At 36.8% G+C, this 12,994-nt stretch overlaps 1 long non-coding RNA gene across 1 annotated transcript; it reads right to left on the bottom strand.

Moving 5' to 3' along the window:
• Positions 1-519: 519 nt before the first annotated feature.
• Positions 520-12,268, bottom strand: LOC311436414. Its single transcript, XR_014692828.1, has 2 exons — positions 12,180-12,268; positions 520-918 (listed from the first exon to the last, which is right to left on the bottom strand). It is a non-coding gene; the product is annotated as an uncharacterized lncRNA (long non-coding RNA).
• Positions 12,269-12,994: the final 726 nt, after the last annotated feature.

Raw genomic sequence — 12,994 nt, 5'->3', positions numbered from 1 at the left:
TGAACAAATGAATTCTAACAAAGAAGACAGGCAAGGCCATTTAGGGAGTATTAGTATTGGCTTTTTGTGCATCCTTCATGTCAGACCTACCTCTCCAAGACTTGCTGTCTATACCCCTTTAGCTCCATGTGCAGCCAGGTCTGCACTATTGAAATGTGCAGTCAGGGGTATGACTCAGACCTAGTGATCTTATCAGAGATTTAACAATACAAATACATTAGGAGGACACAGATTTCAGGGCATATCAACAGTCACCTGGAGCACTGCACAAGTCTTGACATAAATGATGTTCATACAAGTGAAATAGCGTGAGAGCTAAAAATCAGCTAAAGGTAAAATGGAGAAATACAATGGAATACCACAAATAGAATCCATCTCTACATTGGGCATATTTCTCTTTAATGAAGAGAAGAGAAGATCATTTCCAGAAGCTGCAGGAGGAAACAATAGTAAGAGTCTGCCAGACAATCTGTGACACAAAAGCCTGGAGTGGAATGATAACTGAAGAAAAGCACTATATTCCATTTAAATGAAGTATTTATTTTTCCACCAGAACCCACGCAGCCATGATAAGCTGCAGATAGGATTTTGCAGATCTATCCTTATGATGGATAGTTAATGAATGGAATGCATCTTTTTTAAAAAAAAAAAAAAAAAAAAAAAAATAACTGCCTTACTTTATTATTTTAGGTTGAAGCCTAGACATCCCTGGCTAGGCTCCTATGTAGGACTCTCCGTGCTACATAGGCAGCATCTCTGGGGTGTGAGATGGCACATGGCAATAAACTCATGCAGGAATGCAAGTAATTCTGGTAACAGAGAAAGCGCTTCCTGGAGCTCATTGCTATACTGGGACTGCAGTTTTTTTGTAGTTTTATAGGAAGATTAATTCCTCCACTGCAATTTCCAGCAGATTCCCTGGAAAAAAAAAAAAAAAAAAAATCAGTTGCTTGAGCCATGGGTGACAGAGAGATTTCGCTCTTAAATAGCAATATCTGACCTAGAAACCTCTCAGAAAGGAATGGTGAACTGAAGTGGGAAAGGTATTTTTTATAAAGCAATGTAATTGCTATGATGTGCACAAGTGTTTTCCATACTCTCCAAGCCCACAGTGAAAAACAGTCCTCTAAGAGGCAAGAAACAGCAGTAGCAAGGCACGGCACTGATCTTAAGTGCACTATTGTGTGTTTATCCAAAGTGGCGAAGTGTTTTACCATGCAGCAGAACACCCAAGGCTTGTGTTTCTCAACCACACAAATGACAAACATGGTGAGAGGCCCAAACGAACCTGCTGAAATTTAAGTAAGCACAATATTGTAATGATTTAAATTGACAATGAGACTACCTGTAGCAGTCTTTCATAGAATCATAGAATCACTGAATCAGGTTTAAAAAAAAAAAAAAAAAAAAACCAAAAAATCAAGATCATCAAGTTTAACCACAAAAAAATAACCATTATTTTTTTCTTAAGCACACTTAGTACACTAATTAACAAGCACAATCAAGATATTATTTTTTTGTGAGTGAAGTTCCTTTCAACAGATATTTCCAAGCTGCAGAGAGAGATGGTTAACTATGTTTTCATTCCTTCTTTGTTTTGCTGTTAAGCATAAGAGGATACAGCAGATGAAAACAGAGAAGGAAATAAAATAAACATGTGTGTGTGTGTTAGTAGAGAGCATACTTTTTCTTTTTTACCCAATAAGAGTTTTAAAAGAAAAATACATTATTTTCTAATGTTATTACATCTAATCTTTTCTTGTGGTTATCAAGGGGATATTCTGAATTATGCATAAGAGGAAAACCATTCACTGGAAATTGGAAATAGAAGCATTTCTCTGAATGTGGTCCACACTTTGAAAATCCAGAACTTTATGCTACATAATGTAATGAATAATCTTTGTCAGTACTGAATTAGTGGTACCCATATTAATTACAGTGGGCTACACCATAGATTTGCTCTGAAAGTTGGTGACCAGATTATTTTCTCTGCAGCTGCTCAAAAAGAATAACATAATGAATCACAACATATTGCTTTTTCTTTCCTATTTTTTTGGCATATGAGAAAAAAAAAAACGAGAGAGGAAATAAAAGCTCTTTCAACTCTTTCCTAACCAGTGTACACCAAATAATTAAAGTTTTGTTTGACACTTTTACTAACATTTTAATATTACAATTTAATATCATCATCATTGTCACTGTTTGCTGTAAGGCTTTTATTGGATACATCAGGCTACTCTTAGACTTTGTCCATCAGGAAGTTTACAAAATGCATTGTGAATTTTGAAGAAATGCAGTACTCAGGGATGCAGGTTTTGTAAAACTCAGTGTGTCCTTTTGTTTCAGAGATGTGCCAGGAAGCTTCTGCCTGAGGATGAAACACATTTCTTTAGGATGCAATCTGAGTAGAAGTTCTGTTTCTCATGTTTTGAAAGTAAATTGCTCCCAGTCAGGCATAGAGTTTGTTTGGAAGGTGCCATTGGACTGTAACCGAGAGTTACAGTTAGAACTTCTAAACTATCTCACAGTGCATGTTTCTGGCCACCAACAGAGAAAAAAGAGCCTGCCCTAGAGAGCCTCTATTGTAAACAGATATAGCTAGAAACTGCAAAATGTGAATTGTTGAAATATATATATATTTCACATTAATGCAGTTGTTTAATCTGCTGCAAACTAGTAGAACATTTGACCAAGACCCTTGGTCTTAGATTTTAATAGTATATGGCAAATATGAACTTCTGCTGACTCTTTAGAAAATCTTGGAAATGTTTACACCTTGTAGTAGCTCTTGATTCCTTCTGCTGGCCTGGCAAAAGTAGCCTATTCAAAATATATGTATATATTAAAAAACAGAAGGAAAGAAAAAAAATGAAAGAAAAGAAAAGAAATAGCATTAAGATTCAAAGTAGTAAACCTTCAGAGAATGACAGAATGACTGAGGTTGGAAGGGACCTCTGAAGATCATCCAGTCCAAATCCCCTGCCAGGCAGGATCACCTAGAGCAATGACCCTCTGTCACTGGTTTCAACTTCTATCTAATATAAATTTATACTTTTCCCCCTCTGCAGTTACAACAGTGCTCAGATCCAGGTCTCACTGTGGACCCCTGAAAGCACCACTTGCCTCGGTGTGATCATAGTAGAGGTACGGAAGAAAACTGGTGCAAAAGCTTTATTTTGTATTATAAACTAATCAGACGATCACACTCAGGACACAGCTATGTTGAAAGTCCTGAAATTTTTGTTTGACAACCTTTAGCTTGAATGACCTTTAGCTTGAAGCCAGGTGAACTTTAGCTTGAAAAAAAAAATCTAAAACTACAGGTGGATCATACTGTACAGTAACTTAGCCAGGTGGCATGTTCCTTGTCAGTGAATCTCACTGAGTGGTACAACTTTTTAGCACCTGCTGTTCAAGGCTCTATGTTTTCCTCTGGTAAAGACCTAGCTGTGGCATTGTGCTGCTAAACACATAAAAATAGCTATCCTGAACAGCTAGACTAGAAAAGTAGTCTAAACTGAAGGAAAACATGTCAACTCTTTTGCTCAGATCTTTCTGACAAGTTGTGGGAAATGCCATACTTTAGATCTGGGTCAGCTTAATGGTAACGCTTTTCACTGCCCTTTGGCTGACTCAGACCTTCTTCCTACAACATACCCACTACCGTCACGTTGCAAGTATAAATTCTCCTCCCCAGTAAATAACAGAAGGAGAAACAAGGAAAGTAAGTACATTAAAACTAACAATGTTAGCCCTAAAGTTCCACATTGATTGTGGATGAGAAAAGAGATATATACATAATAACAATAACACAATGACAATAACACAAGGCTGACAACAGACCCAAAGTAACCTGTGTTCTTCTGAAGAGAAGGCTGTAGTTCCTATATCATGTTGATCATGGACCTGACAGAAGAAAAAGAAAAAGAAAAAAAAAAAAAAAAAAGAGAGAGAGAAAAAACAACAACAACAAACATTAAGAAGTACTATTCTCTCTCCCATCTTCATGTCTTTAATGACCATACATTCAACCCAGTAATCCAGGGTGGCACATGACACAAGATGGCACAGAATTGTTTCAGATAAAGTATTTAATACCTGACACAGAGAGAACATCTTAGATCAGTGCTTAAAATTTAATTTCCTAGACATTTCAAATTATTCTTCACTTAATGCTAATTTAATACTTAAATATAGCTCTCTTCAGGGAAAGGGAGGAGGAGGAAGTGTGAGCGTGATGCCAAGAAAGGACAACTGTGTGATTAAAATGAAACAGCTAATGTAGAAAGTTAAAGCAATACATAAAACTGAACTTCTGGCAACTGTGCTTATTGATTATACTGGAAGCAAGTTACACAGATTACTCCACTGTCTTGAAAGGTGACTGTTAAATCAAATGTGATAGAAGTTAGTGCTGGCTCAGAAGGTAGGGGTGGTGTCACTGTGGCCCCAACCCATATAATCCTAATTTGCTTTTAGCTAATTCACATAACAGGGGTTTGGAATGCATAACGACTGCAAAATCAGGATGAAATGTGGTGGCCACTGCCCATTGAGCAGACATTGAACAGGAGAGTAGGTCAGCATAATCTGTAACAAAATAAACATTCTACCCATAAGTAGATATATGTGAGTTAAATATCTCAGAATGGACCAAATCTCTAGGAAAAGAATGCATTATCTGATTACAAATTCTGCTCTGCACTACAACCATGGAAATACCATGAGAAATTGAAAATATTTTCTTTCTTTCCATCTGGAGTTATAGAAATTTCAGTTCTTCCAGTCAGTAGGTATTAAGAAAAGATATGTTCAGCATTAGCTAAAATATTCAGTAAACCTATTTCTTAATAATATCTATTCTATAAATAAAATGGGTTCTAATTATTTTAAGCTGAAAGTGTTTACAGAAAGATGTAATGTTAAGACTTTTTCTTTTCAGTGGGCTTTGACATGGGCCTACAACAGAGCTGTGACATCCAAACTGCAGGCTAGGTCATAAACCAACGACTAAGCCAATCTAGAGCCTAACTGCCCAGGAAAAAGATGTAACTTTCTCTCTGTTTTCCAACTACACTTCTGAAGTGAAGCCTAAAGTCTCATCCGGATCCTCCACTTGGATGCAGTCTCACCTCGGACATACTAGACACAACAGGGATTGTAGTACAGGGCATCAGATATCCTGAGACACTTGTCAGTCCTACTTCTGCAAGCATACAGACACAACTTGATTTTGACAGTGGAGCAATTCTGTGTTTGTATCTGTCCTAAATGTGAGTGAGCACAAAACTGTACATCCTCTTACCAAGACCCTTGAGAAGGCAGAGTCACAGAAAGATTTAGTCTCATAGCACATCTAATATTCACCAGGATAAGGCTTTCTAAACCAAAAAAAAAAAAAAAAAAAAAAAAAAAAAAAAAAAAGTGGTGGCAGCTACTTTTTCTTAGAACAATGAAAGAGGCTGTGAGGGAGGAGTACCTACCAACATAACTCTGAGTCACTTACTCTGGAAGAAGGAGACAAAGGTACAACTTTCTGTTCTGCCTGAAAAGATGTAATGCCATATTGTTTATCAGAAAACCAGAGCTACTAAAATTACTCTGGATGAAAATTAACAATAGTAATAATCCTCAGACATGTTGCCAAATGTGAGATACTGAAGAGAAAAGACTTAAAAGGAAGTGAAAGAATGAGTGTACAGCCAAAACATTTAAAGTTTTTTCCCCTGTTCCCTATGCAGGACCCAACAGAGAAAGAGACTGCAGTGCAGGCTGGTCCCCAGAGCTTGCAACATCTGTAGTAGCCACTCAATCACTAAGGTGGATACAACGGCTCAAAAGCCACATTCTTTGTAGATATCCTCACCTTTGCTGATTTAATCTGAGAAGACAGATTCATTCAAATTAACTCTGCAGTGGGGCAGTGTGTCCTGTGCTGCATGCAACACACAAAATCTGGGGAAAGTTAGGAGACCAAAGATAAATTCTACCACTCCCCCAGCAAACAAAATAAAGAAAGAAGAAGTCTCGGCACTTCTATAATGGCTTAGCAGGAAGCTGACCTGGTTAGCAGCCGAGTGAAAGTGTTCTCTTCTAATCTCAGAGAAGCCTGTGTGATCCAAGTTTGCTTCTACTTTATTCGTCTTCTGGACCTCAACAACACTGAGAATATCTTCTGCTCTCACACATGCTTACCATTTATCCATGGAAGCTGTTTTTTGCAGCACAACCCAGTACCTACAAGGTAGGTTTCCTCACGCAGAAGAAACCCCTGCATATTTTCAATGGTGACATTAAAATGTAACTGTAATTCTTGATCACATTGTCAGGAGAGTTTTCCATATTTTTAGAAACTAGCCAGCCAAAAATAGAAGAGTAAGTCTAATATTACTCTTCTTTCATGACATATAAGCTATTATTTAAAAGAAAAAAATATATACTGTCTAAAAATATTTTTTCTTCTTTTATTTTATACTGACAATTGCCAAATTAAACTGCAGATTGTTCTATCTTTTGATAGAACAATGTACAATAGAATTTAAATTATATGCTATTCCCTTTCAAAATTCAAGGCAGTGAAATAATCATCTGCTAGACACTTAAAAGTACAGGAGAGGAAAAGAGAATTTATTTTTAAAAATGGGAGGGGAGGAGAAAACTTCAAATTTAGTTTTTATTGTCTCTATCCAAAATTGTTTATGTTGGATTCTCAAAGATGTACAAGGTTTTGAAATGCTAAGATCAGAGCAAGAGGGGGAAATCAGGATGGATTCCAAGGAGAATGGAACCAGCAAGTGTTTCAGACTGGAAGTGTGAGTGCAGAGCTTGTGCAGTCAATCTTGATGCAACCAGATCCCCACTCCTTTCATGATATTGCTTTACGAAGGTCACTCAGCAGTTAGCTTAAAAGAAAAATAAAAAATAAAAAAAAATGCCTGAAGTAGAACAGAATTTCAGTGTTATGGCTACTGCCATTATGTTTGGGAGACAAGCTCAAATGTTATCCCATTATCTTAGATTCTCAAGGCATAAAAAAGCACCATAAAAGCCAGGAGATGAGGCAAAATCACTACCCTGGAAGTTCAATTCTTGAATTTCTAGACTGAGATTTTCATTTTTCACATACCTTTTTTTTTCCTTTATCTGGTATAGGGTATATTATGTAATATATCACAGTATATCTCAAGAAAGAACTCGTGAAAAGTAGAAAAAAAAAATGGAGGAAAGAAAATAAATACAATATAAAATAGCAACAGGAAATGAGAAAAGAAAGATGCAGCATTTTTAAAACTTAAAACTTTAAGTGTCCCTCCAAAAAAAATAAATAAATAAATAAATAAATAGAAAATAAGATAAAATAGAATCAGCTGTTCAAGCAAAAATTCTGACATATTTGACCAGCTTTTCTTCTAGTGTTCTAGGTCATTCAAATGTGAAGGGTTGGGGAAAAAAAAAAATATATAGATATATATAGATATATTATTTATTTATTCCTATAAACAGAATACAAGGGTTCTCATTGTGTTGGAACATGTGGCCTATAATGGCAAAGAAAGAAACTAGTATAACTTCTACTATTAAAGGGGAAGTAAATGTCTTTAAGCTCTTCTAATTCACAGCAGCAAGCTTATCTGGGTGAATTATTATGCCTGCCAGCAGAAATAATTTGAGAACTATTCCATAAGGTGAGTTAATTAAACTTAACCAACCAACAACAATGGATAAAAAGAGAAAACATGGACAAATAAAAATTTGGCAAGGTTGGAAAATGCATGATTAACTTCCTCTTAAAAATGTTTAATGCAGGGAGTGCATTCAATATCCCTCAAGGACGGAAGGGAAAGACAAAGAGCGGTAACGGAAGCAATGCAGTTGTGCAGAAAACACATTCAGCACAGTGCTGGTGTTCTGGTAGGGAAAAGTAATCAAGTGGGAAAAAGCCTAAGAATATTTCAGTCCTTCTATAGAAAGTAAAGTTTGACCAAAAAATCCTAAATCCTAAGCTAAACGAAGCCTGATCTTACGTATTCTTGCACTGTTGCATTCTTAAGGTAGTTTTATTAATATGTCACCTAACTGGTAGCTCAGACTTTTCCAAGCAGGTCCAGTGCTGACCGCCAGAATATCTTACCGTGGAAAGTTGCTAGGCTAAACAAAGTTAAATATTAGGCAAATATTAGGGCTTCTATGGCTGATTTAATTTTGTTTTCTTTCCAGTCTCTATTTCACACTGTGAAAATAACAAATACATACAAGAGAAGTAATCAGGATGAAAATAACTCTGTAGCTCCATTGCCAAATGAACTTAATGGTGTCATAAAACCAACGTGCGCAAGGAAGATTCAGGTCAAGTGGAAATATAATGATGTAAAACCCAGGAGGAGAATTCAAGACCTACTCATAAACATGAAGGGAAAACTATCATTGTATTAAAGCATTGATCACTCCCCTTCTTTTCTCCACAGAAATGAGAATTTACAGATAATAATGTACAATTCTAGTACCGCAGTTTTATATACATGTACAATTCAGAAAATGGTTTGTAAGGTGTACCTCTGATAAACTACATTTTATTTGAAGCTGCATTTCTTTTGTCTTTTACCACTAATGATCAACACCTGAATTCTTCCTTCTCTGTTTTCATCAAGAAATATAGGCCTATCTCTAGTCCCTCCCCATGCACACATATACATATACACAATCCATTTTAGACATTTTTTGAGGGTTCAGCATTTGCTCTTTTTATCATACTGAGACAGACAATGCTTTCAGAAAGATTTTAGCCTAGAAGTAGGGATGTGGAGGCCTGACAGGGCCTGTATTCGTACACAAACAATGTTCACTAGGGTGGCAGCTAACCTTGCCTATGCACAAGGCCTGTGGAGAAACTGTGTTTATCTTCTATTAATGCAATAGTCATCTCTTGTCACTGAAACAGGTTCTTGAATATATCCTATTGTTTTGCTGATTCTAGCCTGTTTTCAGGGGGATCATCAGTTAGATGCTGAATACTTTTACGTGGTTACATCTGTAGCAGCATTATCAGCCAGTATGTATGTCCATATATTTTCAGAACAATTGGTTGCATTCACATCATGATGCTGCCAGGAAATTATTTCTGACAGGCAGCTCACCATGTTTTCCCAGAGACAGGCTTCATGTCAGATTGAGCAAAACCTCAGGTCTTTCAGCACAAGTGCAACAGCAGATTAAGCACACACAGAGAATGAGAGACATTTCAGGAAGGAGCAGGGGGGATGAAAAGGACAGCTTTTTTTCCTAGAAAGCGAGTGCCTAGGAAAACCACCAGTGTTTTGTCAGTGTGCTGACAAGGGTGTCTGTTCATCCCACTGCAGCTTCAGGCAGGCAGTGCAACTGCAAGGCTGCAGTGAAATGGTGGAGTTCCCAACATAGCAAAGTGGCTCTTTGGCCACTTTTCTCTCTGCTGTGGGTATAAAGGGTTGCAAAATTAACAGTTGCATCAGGTAGGGGTCATGTCCCATTTCACTGTATGATACAGAAGAAAGTTCTTCATTGCATCCCTTTTGCTCCCATTGTAATCAAGTCATGATTTCAGTTAAGAAAGGCACTCACTAGAGCAGTGCCATTTTCACTTTAACCATGTAAATACTGGTTTTGAACCAATATACCAATGCTGAAATATGAGCAGGAATGGATCATCTATAAAAGCCATGAGCCATTTAAAAAAAAATGCAAGACACATTCTTCCGAAGCCTGCAGAAGCACAGGGCTGCAAGGACTGCAGCCCTGAGGAAAGCAAAGGGTAGCAGCAATCTGTGCCAGAAGGCATCGCATGGTACTCCTGCAAGCACTTTAAAATCATCCAAACTTTTTTTGCCAAAATGGATAATGAGGATTCGTTCAATACTTTTCCAGACAAATGTATTGATTCCATCAAATGTATTGATTTATATCAGTTCACGGACATCTAACAGTTTGAATTTTGCACCAATATCAACATAAGGCTTGGACCAAAACTAAAGTTTAATCCACAATCAAAGTCTTCAAAGGCATGAGAAGAGCCCAGATAAGCTGTGCTTACTTGGTCACTGACAGACGCTGTTAACATCTAAGACAGAATGTCTATAATACATTTTTACAACATAGAACATTTTTAATTGATTCATTTCAGAAAACTTGTCAAGTAGAAACACAGATGGGGGTGGTTCTTGTAAACTCTGATAAGAAGCAAAACATGGGAACTAAAACAATAATGTTTGGCATTCTGGAAAAGCAAACTTGAAGACTGTCAAATATTGAGCTAAATTAATAAATACCGTAGCATGAGCTCTTATAGCATACAACATTTATCTCCCCAGACAGGATTAAGTGAATAATTCATAAATGCTGCAGAATGGGGAATGAATGAGTGTCCTATACTAATTCTTGTAAAAGAGATTACCAGTATCTCATGGGGTTCCCACTATTCTCTGTTATGCTATGTATGAATGTCCTACTTTAGTTTCATAAATGACCACTCATGATTTTTGTTTTCTTTCTGTCCCATTATTATGTATGATAACAAGATGATTGTGTCCTGCTAAGTGATTTTTTTTGTCTCCTTGCATTTTCGATTTTTTTTCAGAATTGGTGTGGTATTACAATCAGTCATTTGTCATCCATAGAAACTGAGGTTTTCCTGCACAGAATTAAAACCTAATTCTCATTTTACAGAATAAAAAGCATACTAAAATCACTGTTTGGATCAGAGATTGTGAGGATAAACTTATGACCACTTCCTTTATTCTCAACTATGTGAACAAAGGCAGGGACTTCAACCACTAATATGAATTTTATTACCTGTCAAATGAGGTTTATAATAGGTGCTTTTCATTGACAACATCACCATCCCCAGAATTATTTAATCACAAAGCCAAGTGAAGAAAATACTGTCATTCACTCAGCAAGAATCCAATTACTGTGTATGTCTTCTTGGTTTTATCTTGACTCTTCAAGCATGAAAAAAGGGCTCCAGCTTTTGGAGCCACTGTGTCAGCCTCTGTGCAAGCAAACATTTCATGAAGCAGTGGTGCTTAGCACTGACTGACACAGTTGATATACTTGTACCATGCAGTGCGTTTGCATGACTCTGCAGCTTCCCCTTTTAGACTTTTCTGTCCATGGGTGGCCTGTGCCCAAATGCATCTGACACCTCAACATGCCGATTGCAGCAGGGGATACAGTTTTCTCCCCGATAGCAACACAGAGCTCCTGTCAGGAGGAAGACAGAGCAAAAGTGACGGAAGCAAAGCTACCAGCCACTCTCAGACAGAGAACTGAGACAAGGGGAACAAGCCTGCAGCAGCATTAACAGGTTTCTTTTCCTCCTTGTTCCTCCCCTATGGGGGAAAGGTATCAATTTTTTTCACTGCCACATTTTATTTGGGAAAGGAAAGTAAGGGAGGGATCCTGTGCTGGATGCTGAGTCACTGCTTTGATTTATGAGGCTGTTGCTGTTTCATCACTGCATATTGAGTAATGATGAAATGTTACCAATCGTTAGAGTAAACCGAACTCCACAGCCAGCATGGTTCTCCATAAATATATATGAGTGCTGAGCATGAGTCTAAAATAATATTCATTTTTGTAAACTGTTATTTTAAACACTTGTTTTAGTTAGCTTTTTATATTTGCCCTTTACTAGAGAAGAATGGAAAATGTGTAATACTTTTTATCTGTTCTAAACTAAGAATTTTATAAATGCTACCAAAAACTAGTATCAGCTATATTTTACTGGTAAAGCGACAATTTTGGAAATCACTAGAGGAAATGAGAGGAATTATCTGGAGCTAAATTAATGTCTGCTTTCAGTTTAATGAAGAAAACAAGTCAATAAAAAGGGGATGCTGTCAATGGAGTGCATACTGTTCTGTACTGGAGGTGCAAAGCCTTTACTTTTCCATCTCTCCCTTCCTAGAAAAGCATTCAGTTTAGCTGAAAACCATTTTCCTTCCTGTTTTTCTTGCATTTATCTGGAAAAAAAATGTACAGTTTGCCCTAAAATCAGCTCTGCAAAGACTTCCATTTTCTTCAAGACCTCTTTGTTTTCTGGGTCCTAAGCAGACTGCAGCCGTGCCTAGTGAAACATAAACAGATTACTATCTCAGCAGGTTTTAAAGCAACAACAAAGCTTATTAAAATTGAGACATTGCACAAACCTCATTCAATGTATTAATTCTGATCTTTATGTTCACGAACGCTGAATTTGGTTCATTGCAGAGCACTGCAGGGAAAATGAAGTGATAGTGAAAATGATCTTGATGGACTTCAGCTCACAGCAAGTATTCCCCTGAGAAGAGCCTACTTTTCAGCAGGCTAATGTTTGAGATATAAAAAAAAAAGCAGTATGTTTTTGGATTATTGGAAGTTAGTCATTATATCTGTATATATACACAGACATATCTGTGTCAAAGCAACTTGGTAAAAATGAAAGCTGTCATTACTGAACCTGATGGAATTTTGCAGCTGGCAATAGATGGGCTAGTTAAACTTCACCCATGATGAATATTGTATTTCAAAATCAGAATAATCTGCTTTTAATCTCTAAACATCTAATGCAATAGTAAGTCATTTCAATTGGTAATCTACATTTTCTGTTTCTTTTCTCTCAGTTAAACATGAGATTAGTCTCATGGTGTCTAAATGGATGTTGGTACCTCTAGAGAACTGAAAAAAAAATTAAAAAAAAAAAAATTGAAAAGCAATACTTAGAGAAAGATGTTTTTTTCATTTCCCCTTCATTTTTCCTTTTCTGGGGTAATGGAGTGTTTTTACTTCTCCAAAATCTTACCAACCTTCCACTCTATTTGCATTCTGTTACTGATTTATTTATATTTAGCATTTTTATTTGGCCAGCAGAACAAGCTATGATGCTGGATTAGAGCTTTATTCATAGTAGGATTTCAGATGACTCACAGATATATCTCTGCAGCAGCTGTTGCAGACCTTGTAATGCCATTAAGCTGTGACTCAC

This window comes from Aythya ferina (assembly GCF_964211825.1).
Source record: "Aythya ferina genome assembly, chromosome: 4".
Lineage (NCBI taxonomy): Eukaryota > Metazoa > Chordata > Aves > Anseriformes > Anatidae > Aythya > Aythya ferina.
This window is presented reverse-complemented; position numbering and strand designations above follow the sequence as displayed.